This window comes from Nilaparvata lugens, chromosome 11 (assembly GCF_014356525.2).
Source record: "Nilaparvata lugens isolate BPH chromosome 11, ASM1435652v1, whole genome shotgun sequence".
In the NCBI taxonomy this organism is placed as follows: Eukaryota; Metazoa; Arthropoda; class Insecta; order Hemiptera; family Delphacidae; genus Nilaparvata; species Nilaparvata lugens.
Window position 1 is genome coordinate 487,000 of NC_052514.1, and position 23,166 is coordinate 510,165.

The following is a 23,166-nucleotide window of genomic DNA, read 5'->3' on the forward strand; positions in this document are numbered from 1 at the left end:
ATTCTCTTTAATAGATTAATAGCATTTCACAGTTCACAATACTTTCTGGACATCTTGTTTTTGTAGAGAGGTAGGCTACTTGTTAATTTTTCTATTGTGAGGTCCACGCTATTATGGCAGTGAAGAAAGATAGGAGAACAGTGTTGCCGATTATCTGCCTTTCCACTGCCTTCTATCATAGAGAAACAATAGCGTAAGTAGATAACGTTTACTGTTATCTCAAGTCGATAGTCATAAACTCTTACCCCAACTAAAACAGTAATAATCGACAGTAATCGGCTTAAGATAACAGTAAACGTTGCAACATGAACGCCCAATACCATGTTATATCTACTTACACTATTGTTTCTCAATGCTTCTATAGAGTCAGATAGCTGATACCAGTATATCTGATATTATAAACAATAATCAATAATTATATTTTAATTATCAATATAACATTTCAATGATCAAATAATGAATTTTCATAATTAAAAATAAATATTTTGTATATTAATGATATTTAATTACATTGTTAAAAACGATCTGGCAACGTTGCAGGCTAGAAAAGGATGGCGCTATCTGCTTTGTCGAATGATAGACAAGGATAGCAACACCAATGTTAATCAAATACTGCCATTATAACGTGGACCTGACTACAATCATTTTGTAAATTTGTACATTCGTGTAAAGGTCTCAACTACCTCAAAATAATTTTCTGCATAAAACCATAGAGAAACAATAACATAAGTAGATATCCCATGGTATAGGGCGTTTATGTCGCAACTTATACTGTTGACTCAAGCTGATAGTCCATGTAGTTCTTTCCTGTGAAGCTTTATGACGCTGGTAGTCTCTCATATTGTGCCGTTCATACACTCTTACCCGGTCAAAACAGTAAAAATTGACAATAATCGGCTTGAGATAACAGTAAAAGTTGCGACATAAACGCCCTATACTATGGGATATCTACTTACGCTATTGTTTCTGTATCATAAAACTTTGTCTAATGTCTATAGATCTCTGGTCCAATAGTTGTAGACTGTTCAGTTGTAATATTGTAAATGAATAATAGATAAATAGACAGGTGGCGGTGATTCGGAGATCTGCATAATCGGCGGCATGTGTTCCACGATGAGGTGATCACCTACCTTAGTATACATGCACAGCTCCCGTCCTCCAATTATACATTTCAAGGTACGTCAGGTCTTGTATACAAATATAAAATAGATTTGCATGAGATACATGTCAAAATCACAAGTATGATAAATTCCTTATTCAATCATTTTCTATGAGCTGCAATATATTCGATTCTAATCACCCTTGAATCTCATACAAATAAATCTACAATTTTGTATACAAGTCTAAACGTACCTCAAGCTCTGCATAAATCCACCGACGTTCTTCTATTACTAAATTTCTATGCACCTCCATTTCATGAATAAAAGAGAAAAATTCTTGCTTTGAATCCTCCAAATTTTTGAATGTCATGTAAAAGATTTCATATTATAGTCTACTGAATGAATCTAATATTGGCAATAACAATGCAATAAACAATCACCCTATATCAATACAAAATTTGTTAGTAAGGAAAAGAAGAAGAAGGAAAAGGAGGAGAGAAAGATAATAATCATAATCTAAGTGAACTCACAGATGTAACACCTTGGTCAGCAATCAGCTACAAACGTCCAAAAGTGTTGATTTCTCAGCAAAGAAGAAGCAGCAGTATCAGTAGAAGCAGTAACAGTAACAGTAGCAGCAGTAACAGTAACAGTAGCCGCAGTATCAGTAACAGTAGCCGCAGCAACAGTATCAGTAGTAGCAGAAGAAGAAGATGACGTTGTAGCAGAAGCAGAAGAGAAGTGACTCATGTTGTTCTGTGGCTGCGAAGTCCGTTTTGTCCACTGCAACACAACAAAAAATGCGTCATTATTATGGGATTCGCAATAAAATTATTCAAAGTGCATTTTTCAATAACTATTTCTAGAAAGCAAGCAACAACTGATACCTCTTTACAAACGGTCACCCTTCCAAGGGAGTATATATTAATATGCAACATTTCAAATAATTCCATTTATGAACTTATTTATTTTACTAGCGGGTAACCCGTGCTCCGCAAGGGTTTAATTAAGACTTGACTTACTTAGATCTTGAAGAATTTTAAGTAGGCCTATAACCATCCTCGGTAAATTAAGGATCAATATGCAAAATGTCATATTAATCCGTCCAGTAGTTCAGACGTTATGATGCGTAATTTGTGAATTTCCTATCCCGTACGTGTTTAAGCCAATTCTTTCCTTTATTATATTATAGATAGATTTTAATGATCTTATCATTAACAATTTTTATTTCATATCTATAATATAATGAACGAAAGAATTGGCTTAAACATGTACGGGATAGGAAATTCACGAATGACGCATCATCACGTCTGAACTACTCAACTGATTAATATGAAATTTTGCATATTGATACTTAATTTACAGAGGTTATACGCCTACTTAGAATACTTTAAGATCTCAGTAAGTCAAGTCTTAATTAAATCCTTGCGGAGCACGGGTTATCCGCTAGTAAAATAAATAATAATAAAAATAGTGTCATGAATAAACTTTAGTCTGTGCAAACCTAAAGGTGCGTATAGATATACGCGCCGCGAACATGAGCAATTCACTTTTGATCAGCTGATGCCAAGCTTTTTATATCTGTATCTTACCTTCTCTGTAATAGTATATTTCGCACCTAGGGCCGAAAATGAGACTTTTCCGGCTTGAAATCGGTTTTCAAGTCCAAGGCCGTAGGCCGAGGACTAGAAAAGATTGAGAGCCGGAATAGTATATTTGGCTCCTACGGCCGAAAATGAGACTTTTCCGGCTCAAAATCGGTTTTCAAGTCCGAGGCCGTAGGCCGAGGACTAGAAAAGATTGAGAGCCGGAAAAACATTTTTGCCCATGGTGAGAACGTTATTTTTCACCACACAGAAAAATAAACAAGGCTAAACAAAAATAAACAAATAAACAAAAATAAACAAAAATAGTCCAAGGCCGTAGGCCGAGGACTAGAAAAGATTGAGAGCCGGAATAGTATATTTCGCACCTAGGGCCGAAAATGAGACTTTTCCGGCTCAAAATCGGTTTTCAAGTCCGAGGCCGTAGGCCGAGGACTAGAAAAGATTGAGAGCCGGAAAAACATTTTTGCCCATGGTGAGAACGTTATTTTTCACCACACAGAAAAATAAACAATATAAATATGAGAATAATTGTTTATTAGGCACTTTCGAAAGCAAAACAGGAAGGTCATAGCTCTAGCAAATCTGAGGTAATCTGAATATTAGGAAATTGTCCAAGTATTTTTATTTTTTATTCTGATTTGTCTAAATAACCTAAAAGATTATGTTCAATTATGTAAGAGGTTGAGTTTATACTTTTTATTCTTCCAAATGACAATAAGATGATATTATTATAAATGTTTTGATTCTTGAATAATAAACACAAATAATGAAGTTTTTTGATCAGCTGTTTTAGCACACTTGAAATTTGGCCAATCTGAATGTCAACGTCAACAATGCTTGCTGTCATTGACTTCGGAAGTTTAGGTTAGAAGTTCTATCCTACTCTGAAAATCGAATTTGAATAGTTTATAATATATATCTTATCTGTATTTTATTCATCCAAATAAAATGATAGTATCTTATTGCAGAATACTTATTCAATTCTAGAAGCATAAACTGATTCCGTTTCATAAACCATTTTGTAAACACGTTCACATCAAATCAGAATCAGCTGACTTCAAGGTTATTTTACAGCCCTGGGGCCGTAAAACTTTTACCGGCCTGGTCAGAAAACAATCATTTTCGGCCTCCATATGACGCACGAAAACCAGCTTATTACATCCAAGTTGGGCGAAAAAATACAGATATGAAGTCAGCTGATCAAAAGTGAATTGCTCATGTTCGCGGCGCGTACATCTGTACGCACCTTTAGACTGCAGCATTGCTCTTATGGAGTACAGTGCTGCCAAATTTCACAGAATTCAGAGACCCTGAGAGCTAATTATGCAAGAGAAAGAACGAAAATGCCTTTTTTTTATAGAATCAGCATAAAAACGGCAACAGTGTACCCCTATTGTTATATTGAAATAGCATTGGCCATAAAGCCCCGTTCTGTAAACTAAGGGTTGCACAGACTATAGTTAGAAAACAAAGAGCTACTGCATGATCTAGTACTCTAAGGTCCGGTTGCACTAAATCCTCTTATATTTTAATCAAGATTAAATGTCAAGAGAATCAATCTGAGAAGGGATCTCCGATTGGTTCTGGTGACATTTAATCACCATTAAAATTTAACGAATGATTAACAAATTTTTAATTGTAATTTCAACATATTACTGTACAATTCTGTATTAAAAATATCAAGTCTTGAATCGAGGTAAGATAACAGTATAAAAACTTGATATGAAATCCTTCAATAAATGTTTACAATATCAAATAATCGTTGATAAGTCAATAAACCAGCAACCTGCAAATGGGCTTCAGCATAGAATGAAGATAGCATAAAAATAAATCTCTTGTTATAGGGCGGCGTTTATATTGAAATTTTCAATGTTGTCTCAAGTCTATAGTCCTATTAGTTAGTTTTCGTGAAGCTATATGACGCTGGTAGTCTCTCATACTGTGCCATTCTCACACTCTTGGCTCAACTCACACTTACGTGACTCAGGTGGAGAAGAGACTCGACTCTAGAAGTGGAGAGCATGTGTTTTCAAATGGGTGACGTCGTGGAGACTAGAATCGACTGGTCTGAGTGTCACCATTTTGGAAACACATGCTCTCGACTAGAGTCGAGTCTCTTCTCGACCTGAGTCGCGTAAGTGTCAGTTGAGCCTAAATCAACCACTAGGAAATTACAAATTATAATGATACAAAAATAATTTAACGGCAAATAGAGCTGTGAAGGAAAAAAATGAGAAAAAAATCAAAGATACCAAACCTCAAAAATTTTTGTTTGAAGCCTTTTGCTGTGATGACACAAAATGTATGAAGACATGTGTATACACATATATTTTATTTTAGACATGTGTGTGCACATATATTTTTTATTCATTTAATCATTCAGAATTACACAACTATTCATTTATCATACATGTCACATGTCATTAGTGGTCAGCCACCAGCCCAAGAGGAGATTTATTTTTGTCCAAGATAAAATGAAAAATACAGAGGTGACACAGAATAACGGAAACTTTTAAAAACGCCATAAAACATTAGACATCAAGTAAGATATGTTGAATCCAAATAATTGAATTTCAGAGTAATTTGCAATTATACAGGTGACACAGAATAACGGGAACTTTCAAAAACGCCATAAAACATTAGTGGGAAGGGCAAAAATGATTTTATTCAAAATGATTTTATGTAAAGTTTAAGACTTGCCATTTGAGAATTATTAAAAACCATCACTTTCTGACAATTACTTCTTTGAGATGGCTTCCTCCTGCACGAATACACTCTTGAAATCTGTGTTGAGATTCCTGATCGATTGCTGCAACATTTCAGCTGGGATATTGTTAATTTCATTTTTTGAATTGTCTGTTATGATTCAACCACAGTTATTGGCCAAGTTGTGAAAACATTAATTTGATTTGAGATAGCTCCACGAACAGAAAATCGCAGGTGGACAGATCATGGGACCAGGAAACGCAACCTAATCGTGAGATTACACAGTTACTAAACAATAGCATAGGTAGATATCCCTTCATGTCGCAACTTTTACTGTTATCTCAAGCCCATAGTCCACATAGCTCTATCCCGTGAAGCTGTGTGACGTTCGTAGTCTCTCATACTGTGCCGCGTTACACTCTTACCCGGACAAAACAGTAAAAATCGACAGTAATCGGCTTGAGTTAACAGTAAAAGTTACGACATAAACGCCCTATACCATGGGATATCTACTAACGCTATTTTTCTCTATGACAATACTCACTCGCATAGTTGCCATTGAATGCCGTGCAGAGTGGATTTCGCTCACAATTTCATCAATAATTTTGAATTAATTTTAAATGGAAAAATAATTCAAAATTGAATCCTCAATATCCCAGATGACGTGATGAAGCGATCAATGAGAAATCATCAACACAGATTTCAAGAGTGTATTCGTTCAGGAGGAAGCCATCTTGAAGAAGTAATTGTCAAGAAGTGATAGATGTTATTAATAATTCTCAAATGGCAAAAATTGAACTTTACATTAGTTTGAATAAAATCAATTTTGCCCTTACCACCAATGTTTTATGGCGTTTTTAAAAGTTCCCGTTATTCTGTGTCACTCTGTATAATTGCAAATTACTCTGAAATTCAATTACTGTATTTGGATTCAACATGTGTCTTACTTAATTGAGAATGCAGTCAGCCCTCAATTGGGCTTCATGAATACTTTCTGATGGTGAACACCAAAACATAATGGCACAGAACTTGAATCGAAAAATGATGAAAATGATGAAAAATGGAAACACTAAAGCTGTGTTTTCGTAACGGGCAGAAGCAGAATCGATTGCAGCGCACCCAGGCGGGCAGAAACAGTAAGGCCGCGGCTCCACTGGCCGTAGCTGATCGCGCTACAAAGTGCGGTTTGTTAAGTCAGAGAAATGAGAAGGCAGGAAACAAAAGGAGGTGGCTTCACTAGCGACAGTCTGCAGCGTGAAACATTTGACGGCGCGCCACAGAATGTAGTGTCGCGCGCAAATAGAACCCGTCCTATTCTACTGCTACATTTTGCCGCCACTACCTTGGCGCCACTAGCTGTAGACTGCAGCGTTGGTTGCGTCTCAGTCCAGTGCCAACTACCGACCAAGTAGCAAGCATTTTTGAGACATGAGATAAAATTCAAAAAACTTGCCTGAATACTTTTGTAACTTACTATGCAACGTGTGGAACATGCCTTCAGACATCCTGTTGCTTAGTATTGGATGAATCCACCATTTTCTCTTCTGTAACCGGCGTCGTCTCTAAACTAAAAGTACACTGAGTACAACATTACGAATGTTAACGTGCGGCATGATCGTTCATTGGTCACGTCTACCGGCACACTGACTGACTTCTACTGCTAGTGAGCCACGGCGGCGCTACGGATTGCAGTTCGTTCTCTGTTGCCCGTGGAGCCACCCAACTGTCGCGTGTAGCGCGCGAAAATTACGGCGCGATCAACTACGGCCAGTGGAGCCGCGGCCTAACATTCAAAGAACTAGTTCTTTGACATGAGTTTTGCTTTATGTGTTATGGGTAATGAACTTTTTGGGTTGTCCAAAAGGTAATTCTGAAATGATTATTGGAGATTTAATTCAATAAAGTGAATTAATTGCTTTTTAAAACTCAGATAACTTCTCCACAATTATTAGTTACTTCAATAATTATGCAAAATTCTATGCTTTATAGGCATGTCAATCTAAGAGTTAACTTTTCATTTCCTATGCTTGAAATTTGTAAGGGTAAATTATTTGAAGTAACTGATTGTATTTCATTATTAATAAGATATTATTTTATTAACTAGAAGCATTCCATTATTAATAAGATATTATTATAATTATTTTATTAACTAGAATCAATTGCCTTCAGAGTCAATGCATGTTCTTTGAATCACATCGTTTATAGGTAGGCCTACCTACTATGAGTACCGTATTCAACTTCAAAGGCCTATTGAAGCTCTATCGAAAAAAAAATCAATAAATAAATAATAAATAAGTGCTTTAATTTTGGCATTTTTGGAATCTATGGGATATATTACCTACACCAAGGGATATCAATATTGTAAACGTTTTTTAGGCAATTTTATTTTAGCAGTCCCCTTTTTGATCATTAGATGGGTACGGTCCCGGCTGATATACAATCATGTATAAGAATCGTGAGGCCAATTGACTGCCTAAATCAATATGCCTTCTTAGGCAATGTTCAATTAGGGACTCCTCACCAGTAAAAGCTATACGATATTGGAAATTATTATTATTATAGATTAACACATATGACATGTACAAAGTGTATTCAAACAGGCGAACTAATTCTAATAATTATTGTTGAGATAACTATATCTTGCTTTAATAAACGAGTTCTGTTATGGTACTTTAAATAACACATAGCCTATTTTAAAATGGATGAATATTTATTAATTATAGAAGGTAACTAGTACCCTTGTGATATTCCAAAATGAAACATGATTAGTTTCGACATTTTCAATAACGACTCTCTTGACAATGACATAATTAGAAACTGGTCATGCTTATTTTGAATATTTTAGGGTAGGCCTACTAGTTATTTTCTACAATTAACCATTAAAGTTGCCCTATTAAAATTAATACTTTATTAGGGTATTAATTAGAATTAGAGTAGCCTTTCAAACTCCTTATTCACTATAATGTTCTAAAAGCTTATCAATTTTAATCAAAACCTTGGAAATATAGCCTAGAAGGTAGAATTGAAAGTGATTATATTTGATGTGGCTTGGAACATCATATTTTCAACTTTTGCTTAAGTTATTTTTCATATTCAAAGAATTATTACCCCTTCAATGCAGTAAATAAGTACTATTACTTAATTCTTAATACAATACAGAATAATTGTGATACCCTATTTTATATCCAATCAAGTCTATTATTTAACTACGTGTTACCTATAGCATTTGCCAGTCAGCATTTTAAATAATTTTATTAGTTCCAAAAAAGCAGAAGACATACAGAACCAATAAAGTTGTTAATAAGAGTTCGATGCTTTTGGGTTAAATATAGTTTTAAAAATCCCTCAAGTATAAACAATTAAAACATATTTTATTAATTTCATGTCACTTGCTGTTTTCTTCAAAACTACCTGAATTGAAGCAGTTAGCAGGAGCGATCAGAAAAAGAAGATATTATTATGAATAACATGAAATAAACACATCAAGATGTACTGAAAAAATGAATATATCTCTTAGATTAGTCCATCTCTTCTTCTGTAGGCTACTACATCATACATGAATCATATCCATGGAATATTATCCATAGTTGATTTTCTTTGTCATCCTCTACTTCTGGCTGGTACATCACTAGGCCTGAAATCAAAAAGTTATAGATAATTTATTATTCATTATAAAAAAAACTTTGCAAAGTGAATTCTGAAATTGATTGTAATCTGTATAAGTTTTTAATTATATTTCTTGGGAAGGAACCCTCCAATAATGACAAAGTAATATTATATGAGAAATTCCAATAAACCAACATTCAGTTGAATTATTATTAGCATCAATCTGTTAGTTGTGTAATTCTGAATGATTGAATAAATAAATCTCCATGCAGGAATTGGGATTAATCAGTGTACCCCTAGGTCAAAAGAACTTGTTGGTGAACAATATATTTTTGGATACCATGAACAATTATTTATTTATTTCTGTGGTCAGTAGGCCTACTTCTCGACCGTTTGGTTTACTTAACTATTCCAAAATGTACTGCATAAAGTAATTTTTAGTTCTACATTTAGAGAAACAAGTTTAATGAAACAAATGGAAATAATCAATAAATTAATTGCTTAATCTGAAATGATGATTATCTACAACATTATAAGTAGAACTAAGTGATTTGAAAATGAATACCAAACTGCAAATACATAAATCTCTCTCAGAACAATGTGGGTATTCATCCATGAATTTAATCATAAATTTTAAAAGGTGGAATGACTGTCATTAAAAGCTATTATTCAGTGTTTTCTACCAGCACTTGCTGGGTGAATTTTTGAAGTGATCTATTCATAGTTCTAATGTATGGTCATTTATAAAGTCATCATCCACTCAAGATCAAGATGGACAGTTGAGAAGAGTGTTTTACAAACAATTTTAACATCAAATTATTGATGTAATGTTATCACATTATTAGATAATGTTACATAAATTATTTCTTTATGGAAGGAATCCCAAATATTATGAATAACTCTATTCCCTGAATGATAAGTGAATACATTGTTTTTTAAGCACTCTTCTCAACTGTCCATCTTGATCTCATGTGGTTTCAGGTAGTTTCGAAATATTAAGATTTCCTGTAATCTATTAATGATTTCAAAATTCAGTCAGTTTTTCTATTATTTTAGTCACGTACCATAGTTAAATCTTACTATTTGAATATCTACCATCAAATCGATAATAAAACATTGAAGTGGATAAACCTTTTTAAAAAATGGGAAACTGTATAAAATGACATCGCCTATATAAAGTTTAAAAAATGAGTGGAATTTTATCTTACCTAACTAACTTATTCTAAGTATAGGTTCCAAAGAATTGTTCCATCCTGGTCAACAAAAAAGAATTCATATGCATTTCCTTTGAGCACATTCTCTTCAATATTTTGTTTGTAAATGATACCTGAAAAAAGAAACATAATCTTTCAGCATATTCATTTTGGAGATAATGTGAAGTTAATCATCAATGATAAGACATAGTTTGGACTTTGAATAAATTAGAAGTGAACTGGGCCTCAATAAACTATTTACATTAGATATAAATACTATAAGTATATACTTACATTCATAGCACATAACAGAAAACACTTTAAAGTTTTATAATATAAATTAAAACAGGTGAAACACGACATAGATAGATTAAAAACACTGAAAAACTTACATTACACTCTCTGCTCGGTTGAGAAGGGGACACAGTTCCTTAAAAATTTCCGATTATAATGTAAGTTTTTCAGTGTTTTAATCTATCTATGTTGTGTGTCTCCTGTTTTAATTTATACTATTCACATTGATATACCTGGCATCATGCAATATATCGATCAATAGAGCATGAATAAGTTTTTCAAATACATTACTATTGTAGTTTAAATGAGTTTGGTAGCAATGGTCAACCAGAAAAATAGTACCTATTTTATATTTTTCCAATGGCAGTCTTTCAATATTCAATTACACTGACTCTGATCAAGTTATAACAATCTATTTAATATTGTTTCCAAGTGATTGTGAATTATAAATTAAGAGAAGATTAATTCATAGATAGGTACCAAAGACAAAGTAAATGTTCTAATAGTCAGGTTAGTTTTGTTATTATATTGATAAACTATGGGTTTACAATATTTTGAGGTGCAACAAGGATAATGGAAGTTTAGGATTTAGAATGTAATGAAATACTTCTAAGTCAAATTATGATATTATTTTTAATAAATCTGTTTGTGAAAACTACTAGCTGCATTATAAAAAATGTATTTTGTGATTAGGCCAACTTACAGAAAGTGTAAAAGATTGTTAGCATGAAATGCTAAATGTTATCTTGGTTGAATAATGTTTTGAATCTGATTATTTAATGTTAATCTAATCAATCAATCTTGAATGAGTTTAAATCTAATTAGTTGATTAGATTTCTCTCTTTCTTGTGATAATTCTCTACCATACACAAACTAGCTAGTCTAGGATTTACATTATTATTAAATACTACAAATTAAACATTAAAAAAAGAAATAAATAAACTTTTGTCAACTTCTAACCTCTTGAAAAATGAAAAAGATAGCAATTTAGGCCTAGAGACTAGGTTATTAAAGGCCTACTACAGTGGGCTACCTGAATAAAAATTGTAAACATGCTAGTAGGCTACTCATAAAATTTATATCAAATAATTGTGTATGGTAAATCTAGCCTACTTTATTATGAGAAATTTAAGTGTACTTACTTGAATCCTCTATTACATCAGCAATTTCTAACCATATTCTATTTTTCAAATAGGTAATTCGTTGTGCAGGTCTGGAAAGTACAAAACTTTGAACTTCGAAAATTTCACGCCTTTCTGTTGTAAATCCATTTTCAATTTCTCTTGTAAAAATTATAAGAATAAAGAAACCAATAGAAATATTTTATACCTCAATTTTCCACTGCAAATCAATTTCACAGTATAATAGTAGCAGTCCGAAATCTGACAACCAATATCAAAACAAACCATCCAACAATTAAAGATTGAGGTTAAAAAGAACATGGCGTCTGATCCACAGAAAGATTATTCTGCCGGTGTCACGTGATCAGAGCAGAAAAGTGATTCGAAGCTGTCTGTTCTTGTTGACAGAATCCCGAAATTTGTTCTTTTTCGACAAAACGGTTCACGAGCAGTGATCGGTCGAAGCAAAATAGCATTGTGTTGATAGGCCTTATAAAGAACGGCAAGATGAACGACAGTTCGTCTCTGATTTGAACAGTTCTTTTTTTCTGCTCAACTTTCTGCCGATGTGTGAATACTCCCATAAGAACCAATGTTAATTTAAAGTGAATTCTGTCGTCTGCCCGTTACGAAAACACACCTTAACCTGTCCAAATCTTTGCCTATGCTGTCCACTCTCATCGCCTTGAAGTTCTTCATCTCAATCACCAGCTGCAACACAAATATATTGATTTAAAATCATCAAATTATCTCCAATAAAATGGTTCTACTGAAACCATAGAATTATAACAATCTAGATTGTTTATTCTATGCTACAACCTAAGGTCCCCATTACACAATCAATCATATATGCAATATTAAGCTGCACTAACACAAAATATGTCAACAAAATAGTTTTCATATTAAATAAAAATACTAAGAAATTGTCAAAACCACAGATTTATTGATAGTTAGAAAGACCGGTTTTGGTTGTTACACCATTGTCAATCTCTGAACCGGTCTTCCTAAGTATCAATAAATCGGTGGTTTTTGACAATTTCTTAGTATTTTTATTTAATATGAATGATTACCACAATATCAACTTTTCAACTACACAAAAAGTGAAAATAGTTTTCTACAAAAAAATCTGTAGAGAACTCAAATCAAGTGAAGTGAACAACTACAAGATCTAACCTATTTCGGACTATGTGTTATCTAAATTTGGGAGAGGAATAACACAAGGCTACCTTATTTTTACTTTCCTTGCCCTATTACCATAGGTAAGAAAAGTATTGCTTTCCGAAAAAAATTAAGATGGGCCTACCCCAATTTCTGAATTTCTATACGTTTCAAGGTCCCCTGAGTCCAAAAAAGTGGTTTTTGGGTATTGGTCTGTATGTGTGTGTGTGGTGTGTGTGTGTGTGTGTGTGTGTGTGTGTGTGTGTGTGTGTGTATATGAGTGTATGTGCGTCTGTGTACACGATATCTCATCTCCCAATTAAAGGAATGACTTGAAATTTGGAACGTAAGGTCCTTACAATATAAGGATCCGGCACGGACAATTTCGATCGAATGCGATTCAAGATGGCGGCTAAAATGGCAAAAATGTTGTCAAAAACAGTGGTTTTCGCGATTTTCTCGAAAACGGCTCCAACGATTTTGAAGTTATACCTGAAATAGTCATCGATAAGCTCTATCAACTGCCACAAGTCCCATATCTGTAAAAATTTCAGGAGTTCCGCCCCATCTATGCAAAGTTTGATTTTAGATTCTTAATTATCAAGCTTCAGATACAATTTAAACAAAAAATTTCGAGTGGAATAGATTGAGCATGAGAATCTCTTCAATTAATGTTCAGTAGGCTAACATTTTCACCTTAAATTAAAAATAAACTCGAAAATCGAAAAAATGTGATTATCCAATAATTGCAAACTATTGGCAACTGTTGATTCCATTAAATGATTCACTATGAAGATACAGCAGACCTCGTGTGTCTCCAGCGTTATTACCCTGTCACCAGCTGGCTCTAATCTTTGAATAGTAGACTTGAGATGCGCGGGAACACTACCGTAGCGTCAGGTGATCAATTTTCATAACGGCAAGGAAAGTTTGTGTGAGTGCGCCACACCAGATTTTTCCTCTCCCTATCATTCTGATAATGTATTGTATGAATAAGGAAATGAATAAATTGCAACAAAATTTGTCAATTTTCTCGCCAAGAGAGCGCAGCAGTCGGCGTCCACTTGTAGAGAGGGAACATTTTGTTGGAAACTTTTTAAGTGTTTCCCCACACTAATGCCCGGTTGCAGAGTCGACAAATAACGCCACCCATAGTTAACAGCGCGGACTTCACTATTTAACAGGCCAATTTCGTTGCAGAGACGTCTGTTAGCTATCGCTCTGCCGAGGTTAGGTATCGCTCTAACCATTAGGTAAACCAAGTAATAAATAAAATTGGAAAGAAATAAGAAAGCCACGTTCAATACAATTCACAACAATTCAATAGTATTCAAATAGAAGCTTATATGTGTTCAACTAACTGAATACATCTAACAGTAGTTAATCATGAAAGATTAATAATTAACGAGAATAGTTATTTGTGCAACTAGTGCGCAAAGTGACAGTTTGCTGCACCGAAAGAAACGTTTACGCCCGAGCCGTAGGCGAGGGCGGAATGGTTTCTTGAGTGCAGCAGAGGAACTTTGCGCACGTATTTCACATTAAGTTTTTCCTACAGTTACCATTGAATATGAAAAGTGGGTAATTATGGGTAAAATTGCCTGAAATCCATCAAATAACTTAGTAGTGTTTGAATGGCGAGGCGGCTGTGTGGTGTGTGCTGTGGTGGCACTGTGCTGTTGCTGTCCTCGATATAATAATATATAATAGTAATAATTAGCGCGTTGTGCTTCGTTGCACCTCTGCTCACTATAGCAGCCCAGTCACTGTTACCAACTTCATTTTGATTTTGCTGCACTGTTGCTCCATATAACCTACTAAGTATTTTGCGTTGCCATGTTGCAAATCTGGAGTGCAGAAAAATTTTTCCCGCAGTAGAGCGGAAAAGTGATTCTTTGCGTTCTGTAATCAGTGCAGCAATGGCCACTTTTCAACGTAACTGTAGGAAAAAATAATATCAATTCTTCCCGTTTTACCAATGTTGACAGTTTGTGATTTTTTCTTCTTCTTCTTCTCCTTCTTCTTCTTCTTCTTCTTCTTCTCCATCTTCTTCTTCTTCTTCTTCTTCTTTCTTCTTCTTCTTCTTTGGCGTGGCTGAGGGAGGGCGATCGGGACATAGGATGAGAAGGTGTGTGTGTGTGCGTGGTGTGTGTGCGTGTGTGAAAGGTGTGTGTTTGCGTGAAATTTCATTGTTTCTTGCTTAAAAAGCTTTCTATAACTCTATTTTCTAACTTTTTTATTATTTTTTCTTTTTTTCTCAGTCTAAAATATATTCTACTAAATTGAATGAAATTGTTTTTTTTTTCAAATATTGATTTATACTTTTTATTATATTACCTATTGTTCTATTCGAAATATTATTTCCTCATGTTGTGATGTAGATACATTAGAATTGTATAGGAGGGTTGAGTGGGAGAGAGGGCCGGCTGCACCCTAACTTCGCCCTCCAGGTTGAAATAAAGGCAGCCTATCTATCAATCTATCTATCTCCTTCTTCGTCTTCATTTCGTCTTCAGCCCAGTCACTGTTACCAACTTCATTTTGATTTTGCTGCACTGTTGCTCCATATAACCTACTAAGTATTTTGTGTTGCCATGTTGCAAATCTGGAGTGCAGAAAAATTTTTCCCGCACTAGAGCGGAAAAGTGATTCTTTGCGTTCTGTAATCAGTGCAGCAATGGCCACTTTTCAACGTAACTGTAGGAAAAAGAAATAAACTCTAACTTATAACAGTCTATGATGGCAAGCAAAAACCTGTAATCTATAGCACTTCTGGAAATTAACCTAAACTTTATTATGGATATTTAGATAATTTAAATTTGAATTACGGGATGAACTAATAGATAAAAAGTGAAAAATAATATTCTAGTATAATCCGATCTCACCTTGTCTGATATCAAAATTTATTCTGCTATGCTAAGTTCGTATAAAGTCGGTTCCAAATACCATGAACTTATTATGAGCACAATAGTTACAAATCACATTTCACAACCGATAAACTTTAGAATAGAATCACATTTCACAATATTCTAGAAATGGATTGAGAATTTGATTGATAAATTAGACTAAAATGAGCACAAGTTACCACAAAAGACCAGCTTCAACACAAACCAGCAGCCAACATGTCGAATAATGACAAGACTATCTATTCCAGGGGAACCAATCAGAAGCCGTCTTTTCAATGAAAGAGAAATCGCCTTCTCTCATTGGTTCCCGAGAATTTGAAGGCTCTTGTGCAACCGGGCCCGGGCCTATCAATGCAAAACTATTCAGAAACTCAATTACAGAAATCACTTCAATTAAACCATAAATTATAGCTAGAAAATCTTTGAAACCCACAAAACAGCATACAAACTAATTAAATTGGTTTATATCAGGGGAAATATTCAATTCAATACGGAAAACAACTCAAGTTGTAACCCCTACCACAACCACTGCTGACAAGACAGAAGTCACGTAGCCCTGCTTTTTATCAATAAGCTAGTGCCGGTTGCACAACAGCCGGTTGAATTTTAACCGTGATTAATTTCACGAGAACCAATCAGAGAAGGCCTTCTTGATAAGACGGCTTCTCTGATTGGTTCTCGTGGAACTAATCACGGTTAAAATTTAACCGGCTGCTGTGCAACCGGGCCCTAGAGATGGAAAGTTCGGATCACTTTACTGATTCGGCTCAATCGTTCTCCTTCACAGCCGCGACCCGTTAAATTTTATATAGCTATCTTATAAAGAAGCAAAAAAAAGTCCACCACAGTAGATGTGTAAAACCACGAGCTTACCCCAGTTGATGAACGAGTCTTTTGAATAAATGTGATCCGGATCACTCGTTCACCTTCATGACCCGTTCAATTTGAACGGGTCTTGACCGAACGACACATCTCTAAGGACAACCAGAGTCAAAAATCAAATATGGATGCCCCTATGCTATCATTATTTTAAATTCCAATAAGAAAATAAATAAACTCAAGACCTAAGACTGAAGAAGGCGATAGATGTACTAAAACTTAAGAGAAATGCTTTTTGTGTATTAGAGGAAATTAATTGTAATTTAATGTCAAATAATAAGGGCAAACGTTATTTGAGTAAGATATAATTGAGTTGAGTTACGGCTTATAACTGAAGAAATCATTTCAAACACAAAAAAATAACAGCACAAGTAGGCCTACATGAAGGGAGATGAAATGATAGAAATTGCAATGGGAAACAAATATTACAAAATAATCTTACCTTGAACAATGAGTGCTCTTAAACGTTCAGTCACCGATTCTAATTTAATATCAAAGTTAATATATCTAACACCAACCTAAACTATACTAGTCAGCACATTTTAGCACGCAAATAATTGTAGATATACTGTAATTGATCAAATTAAATCAATAAATAACGAATAAATTCATCCATTCATCCGACAACATTCAACAAGTCGACTGGCTTCAACACAAACTGGTCAAATTTGAAATGAATGAAAACGAACATAGGTGAAGAGCGGTTTTGGGTTTGAGACTCACCCCTAATTTGATATTTTCCACACTTACGTAGTACATTCAAAAACGCAGTAATAGAAATCTCAAAAATTCGACCAAAAATTGTTGCTGAAAAATCTATAAATCTGTGGAAATAGCTTTAAAAATAGTAAAACTTGTTAAATATCAGCCGAAATATTAAATTCAATAATTATTGAAAACAACCCAACCTCGCATCACCTACTACAGCACATTAATTGGGTCAAGTAAACTCCCAACACGTCCTTATTTATTTTACAATCAACAGAACTCTGACAAATTTAACCAAAACTATCGGCTTCAGTCATTGAAATCTATGACTAAGCTCCCAACCGAATATAAATTGGTAATATCTCAAAAGTGTATCTAATATGGGAACGTCTATTGTCGGCCCCGGCTGAATTATGATAGTCGTTAGGCCCATTGACGGCTTAAATAATATATTTAGGAAATGTGGAACTTTTGTTTTGCTGTATGAAGGGCAGATAATCTGCCGTAAGAAGGATGAATAGTCTGCAGACTATTCTAGATGGACTATTATTAGCTGAATTAGCTTTATGGGATAGCTTATAGGACCGATTGTTATATTTGCAGATAATAGAGATTTAATAATAAAATACGGACGATATGCATACGGTCGTCAATAATCCAGCATAAACCCTAGATAAATTTATTGACTTTGAATATTCATCAACATTATTAAACAACTGCATAGGTATCTTACTAGTTATGGCCCTAATTCAAAATAATGAAAATCAAATTACGCTGAAAAACAAATATAACTTAATCTATTCCAAAATTGGGAATGGCAAAATATCAAATCTACAACTTTGAGGTTATCGCAAAAAAGACTAATTATCACTTACGGTGTTCCTATAATTAGCTGCCAAAATTGAAGTAAATTTAGCTTCGTATTGGGTTGTAGTTTAATTCACACGAAGAAAGTTAGTTATTAATTTATTTAAATATTACAAAAAAAAGCACAGAAAATCCACTCTCTACTAGCAAAGTTTTCAACTGTCAACATACTGACACCTGACAGACACAAGCATCAAAGAAATCAAGCTAGTGCTCGTTGAAGATCTAGACAGCAGAGCATGTACTTTCAATGCTGACCGCTTGGTAGCAGCACTAGTCAAGACCACTTGACACTGTAGAGTGACCCAGCAAACAGCAACAGCGCATGCGCTTTGTATTCAGAAACCGCGCATATTTAGTCGTAGTACCATGAAAAGCCACTGACAGTGACACTGATTGCCCAAACTTTTACCGATAGTCTAATATTTGACAATGTGGTGAATTTGACAATATGATTTATTTAATAAATCGCTAATATTTGAGGTTAAGTGGATTGTTAATTATTCACAAGGTGACGTATAATAATACTATCACTGCTATATTTAAAACTTTAAAATAATTTAAGCATCAAAACTAGTTGTTTTTAGTTTAATTTATGATAAAAAATCTCCAAATAGGTAGGGTACTATGGTGTTTAGATTCTTATTGGTGATGGTTGGGTTTTCATGCATATTAAATAAGCAATTTGAAATAATAAATAAGTAGCCTAATTCTCTTTTGCAAAAATTAATTTATCATTTATTCAATAATTCTATCCTAAATCCAGTTTTATTCATCTTAGGTACTTTGTACTTTGTACCTTATATCTGGTCCTAGCAGATCTAAGCAAGGCTTTTGATTGTGTACCTCATGGGATCCTTCTGAAGAAGCTTGAGAGTTTTGGACTGTGTGGTAATGTCTTGGTGACACTCATCTCCTACTTAGCCGGAAGGAAACAAGTTGTGTCCATTGGTGGTGCTTTCTCCCAGCCAGTGGCGGATCTAGAATTTTATTTTGGGGGGGGCTGAACAGGGGAAAATTTTGTGAAAGGGCTTACATTTAATGAAGTTAATTGTTGAAGTTTTATGGAGTAAAAACGTGTGTTTCACAGTAAAAGTTTTCAGGATGTTTTGTTTATTTATTTAATAATGAAATACATTAAAGTTAATAAAAGACAGATTAAAAATATGAAAAGGATTTATTTTAAGTACATAGTACATTTAATATTTCGAAATAGTTCTACTGCCTGGAGATGAATAAATAATGATGGGGACACAGTTGGAACTTTTGTTGGAGATGAGAGTGATGGGTGAGAGATTAATACTGTCATTCATCCGCTGCGCTGTACAGGAACTGTAAACGCCTTGTGTGCTTTTGAGCAAACTTTTCAATTACCTGTGAAAAGCATACGCAGTAATTACTCGATCAAGGACTGATGATAAAAAACAAAAAAAAAAGATCCAACTGGAGGGAAGGATGATAGGACTCCAAAGTCCTATCCTTCTTCCTACCCTTTTTCTTGTAAGTCCAGAGTGCCATCATCACGATGACCCGCAAAGCAATATTTTCATTCCACACAAAATAATGGTCTTAACAATTGGAACCAAGCGTTTTCTATTTCATTTATCCTTTAATTATTTTTGAGTACAATAAAACATCAACTTTGTTTTCTGGGTTTTCGTACCTTTCAAAAACTCAGTACTTTTTAAAAGCGATAGTTTGTGGTACTCATTTTTATTATGATCTCTAAACAATTCATGGCATGTTTATACTTTTTAAGAGGTTTCACTACTAAATTCCCTAGAGGTGTTTTATTTTTCATGCCAGCCTCTTTGGGCCCAAAAATAACGCAGACGCGACAGTAGACACCTTCTTCTTGCTTACTATACAACCATGGATTGTCACTCAACCATTTTAAATTAAATTTTCTGATTTGTCCGGATTCTACATTAGTAGGAAAAACATAGGAGTTACTTGGAACCCAAGGTTTTGTTAAAACATTATAAATTTCCTCATCAATTATATTGGATTTTCCAACATAATTAGCAATGTCATATTTCTCCGAATGAGAGTAAATGGGTCTGCTTTCCAGAGGCTGAAGTAACTGGCCTGGGTCAGTATGTTCCGTCTGAGGTGACGCTCGAATTGTCGATGAACCAGTTTCGGCGCCATTTTGCATGTGAACGTTTTCACTTTTACTCTTCTTCGGGTTCTTGAAAAAGCAGGAAATATTTGTCTGTTTACGTTTAGACATTTCCACAACACAAACAATAACACGTTTATTTTAACTTCACACCTAATAAAAACGTTCGACAAGTACTTTTCACAAAGAAAACAAAGATAATATTAGCAATCACGAAACAGCTTACGGACTGACTAAGCGAGTAACAATGATTGCGAGGAGTGACAATAAGCTTGGGTAGGTGATCGAAGAAGGAAACCGGTTGTTCCAAGGAGGGGGGGGGGGGAACCAGCGCCGACGCCTCTAGGGGAAACCGCTAAGTCACTGTATGTGCGTCCTCTATAGTGCGCGTTTGTTTCAATGAAACCAGATAAACGGAGCGGGCAGGCAATGTAAATGTAACTAAGATATTATACAAAGTATTAAAACGTTAACAGATATCATACAATTGAAGACGTAGTAGTGGAATTAGGTCATTCTTGCCAATGAATATACTTTACCAGCTTCAAACTAATTATATTTATATAAAATTTACATTCTTAAAAAAAAAAATTTAGCCGTTTTGGGGGGGGCTTGAGCCCGAAAGCCCCCCCCGTAGATCCGCCACTGCTCCCAGCCCATAAGGGTGGATCATGGCGTGCCCCAGGTATCAGTGATGGGCCCTCTACTCTTCCTGGTCGCGATCAATGACTTTGAACTCATTGGACCTGTCCTTATGTTCACAGATGACACCACAATCTACTCAAGGGGGCAGACGGTAGGACAGACAGAATTACACACACACAGAGTTTTTAGCAGTGCCAAACAGTGGTTTGCTGAAAATAGACTCTGTTTAAATGAGGGAAAGACCCAACAACTGGTCTGTGGACTCCGTAGCCTCGCTGACTCTGCCCACCAGGCTAATGTGGAGCTCCTGGGTTTCATCATTGACTCAAGGTTATCATGGGCGGGTCACATCGAGGGAGTTTGTTCCAGGCTGGTGCGGGTGGTCTATCTTTTGCGCAGACTGAGGACCCTTCTCAGCCGGAAGGACTTGATCATGGTCTATCATGCTCTTTTCCATTCCCATCTTCTTTATGGACTTTTACTGTGGGGATATGCGGCGGGCTGCAAGAGTGTGCTGATGCTCCAGAAGAAGGCACTTCGAGTAATCACATCAGTGGGGTATCGTGAGCACTGTCGACCCATCTTTGTGCAACTGGGCATCCTCACGATCTACAACCAGTACATACTCTTCAGTTTGTTGCATATCAAGTACATCAAGAGCAGTCAAGTCCTTAGATCGGATCTTCACGGTTATAATACAAGGAGGAGGTTTGCAATGGATATTCCATGCTGCAGAACTAGTAAGAAGAAAGACTGTTTCCCCATTTTTTGCCCCTTGCTTGTTCAACGACCAACCTGTCAATGTGAGGAATCTGTGAGGAAGTGACTTCAAAATTAAAATAGTGACGTGGCTGAAGAATAACCCATTCTACACCATGAGTGAATATTTCAATGCACACAAAGGACAACATAGCCTGACCTGCCATCTTAAAAGTAAATTCATGATGCCATCTATTCAGTTCACTGGTCTTTGATGAAGAAAAAGGAATAAGGAAATTTGTTATCAATTACACATGACACAGCTTGATATGTGTTACGCCAAATTGGAAAATAAACACAGTAAAAATAAACATCAAAACATATACTAGACTATTTAAAATCTTATTGTAAAGCTCCATTAATTATTGAATAATGAAGTTCTATAATGTTATAGCTTTTGTTTATTATTTTTTAATAATTGTGAGTTGTATAACTTACAGTTTTCTTATGGATTACAAAATAACTAAGAAATTATGGAAGTGTAAAGAATCATATTAACTTTGTGGACGTACCGTATGGAAATAATACCGTACTTCACTAATAATATGCTATAAATACTTCATTAACACTACAAATTGATGTTCAATAATATACGAAACGTAAAATACAAATACGAAATTGAAGATTGCAAGATGAAATGAAATTCAGATTCAAATTCTGTTGCTTCCAAAGTGTTAGTTTCGGTTGCACAACAGCCAGTTGAATTTTAATCGTAAAAGGAATATTTTGCTTAACTTTCAGGAATTCTGTATAACTCAAATTAACGGGTTTAAAAGATTACAATACATCAAAATAAAAATGAATCAACATATATTTTAGTTGTAGACTGGAGACTGTTCTTTTATTCTGAATTATCAGTTATTTTTTGACTGAAATTTTCAGTTTATCAGGTACAATGATAATTATTAGCCTATTCAAATTGTGGAAGACTCATTCATTTAGGAGAGAATGCAATAGGAATGCCATATACACACATTAGAGCATCAGTTTAAAAGGAATGCAGAATTAACGAATGATTGCAAAATTCTGAGGTGTAGTAGTAGTCTCGCTCGAATTCGTGCTGTATCTATGAGACCATGAGACAGCTCATGAAAGAGTTGATGAGGTAGCGCATTGTACTACAATTAAATACAAAGCGCATGCGCCATTGCTGTTTGCTGGGTCGCTCTACAGTGTCAAGTGCCTTATTGTGATCATATGCATAGAGCAATAACTCTATAACTCTACAATTTATTCTATGGTGCTGGTAAAAACAATAAAACATTATAGGTTAGGAAAAATTCAATATCTTTCTTATTTTGATATTAAATCTCATAGATTTAAACTAATATTGTTATTTAGCTACCAACACATATATTTTTTTGTTTTTTCATTGAAAAAAATTGAGTCGATATCTTCAAAAAAAGTTAAGATACAAATTACAAAAATGTGCCGTAATTAGTAACATTAGCTACAATGATATTATCCAAAGCTAATGTTACTTTTAAGCACATTT

The 23,166-nt window shown here is 34.7% G+C and overlaps 2 long non-coding RNA genes across 2 annotated transcripts; both read right to left on the reverse strand.

The window, feature by feature from the left end:
- Positions 1-851: 851 nt before the first annotated feature.
- On the reverse strand, positions 852-18,296 carry LOC120353502. The gene is made up of 3 exons (XR_005572422.1): positions 18,154-18,296; positions 12,274-12,338; positions 852-1,883 (listed from the first exon to the last, which is right to left on the reverse strand). It is a non-coding gene; the product is annotated as an uncharacterized LOC120353502 (long non-coding RNA).
- On the reverse strand, positions 8,990-12,018 carry LOC120353504. The gene is made up of 3 exons (XR_005572424.1): positions 11,649-12,018; positions 10,228-10,346; positions 8,990-9,047 (listed from the first exon to the last, which is right to left on the reverse strand). It is a non-coding gene; the product is annotated as an uncharacterized LOC120353504 (long non-coding RNA).
- Positions 18,297-23,166: the final 4,870 nt, after the last annotated feature.